The sequence below is a fragment of the Micropterus dolomieu genome, linkage group LG23 (assembly GCF_021292245.1).
Source record: "Micropterus dolomieu isolate WLL.071019.BEF.003 ecotype Adirondacks linkage group LG23, ASM2129224v1, whole genome shotgun sequence".
In the NCBI taxonomy this organism is placed as follows: Eukaryota; Metazoa; Chordata; class Actinopteri; order Centrarchiformes; family Centrarchidae; genus Micropterus; species Micropterus dolomieu.
In genome coordinates, this window is record NC_060172.1 from 25,102,350 (window position 1) to 25,103,711 (window position 1,362).

Here is a 1,362-nt window from a genome sequence, read left to right on the forward strand (position 1 = left end):
CCTGAGCAGTGCCACAGACTGATCGACTCCATGCCACGCCGCATTGCTGCAGTAATTCAGGCAAAAGGAGCCCCAACTAAGTATTGAGTGCTGTACATACTCATACTTTTCAGTTGGCCAACATTTCTAAAAATCCTTTTTTTGTATTGGTCTTAAGTAATGTTCTAATTTTCAGAGATACTGAATTTGGGATTTTCATTAGTTGTCAGTTTTAATCATCACAATTAAATGAAATAAACATTTGAAATATGTCAGTCTGTGTGTAATGAATGAATATAATATCCAAGTTTCACTTTTTGAATGGAATTACTGAAATAAATCAACTTTTTGATGATATTCTAATTATCTGACCAGCACCTGTATATTGTACTACATTTTCAATCACATCCGTTACTGAGTACAAAAAAGTACCTTCTCTTGCAAGGAAAAACCATAGACTGTATATAAAAAGGGAAAAACTCGCGACCACTTTGGCTTCATGTGCAAGAGAACAGCTTCAGCAGGGTAAGCTGTGAAAAAATGTTGTATTAAGCTACTGCTAATGCAAACTGAATTTTTCCTACTGCTGCAGCTTCACATTAAAAGCATTTAACTTGCAAAACACAAGTAGACTTTTATTTTGAAGTAGTCACAGTAAATGCAATCTGTTTATAAGTGAGATGAGCGCTAACCACTGCCGTGTAGACATCAACAATGCGGCTACACAACAAGACAACCGTCTCCGTTTCCAACAGTTTCAGACAGCGGACCAATTTGAAATATTGCAGTGATAATGCTACAGTGAGGAGCAGCAGACTCAGTGAGCTGTTAAATAAAGAGCTGCAGGCGACGGGCTGCATACACCTGCACCTTCTCAGCCAGGTTAACCAACTCCTTTAACTTTCGCTGTTCGCAGACTCATCTTGTGTGAAGCTTAAAGTCGGATCATGACTGCTCACATAATTATGAAAAATACCAATAACTGCCCGACAATAGTTTGTTTAGCTGCACCAGGGGTACACCCTGGACAAGTCGCCAGTCCATCGCACGCTCAAGTAAGTTTCTGATTTATATTCCATTACCTGTTGTTTAATTTTTCAAGGTTCATGCAAGTTTCTCTTTATATTAATATAAGTAACCCATTGCGTTACAACTGATCCTTTAGGTCTTGCTCAATGAGAACTGTGCAATAAACAAATTCATTTCGCAGACAAGACCAAATTAAGAGAAGGTACTTTAAAAACAAAGCTGTGACCACATCATTCTCCATAATGACATTGATCTCTCTCAGAGAAATGCCTTCTAAGTCATTTTAAACACCAGTCTTTGTTTATTGATTTTTTTTTTTAAACCTACAGAAAGACACTGAATCACATTAAACAA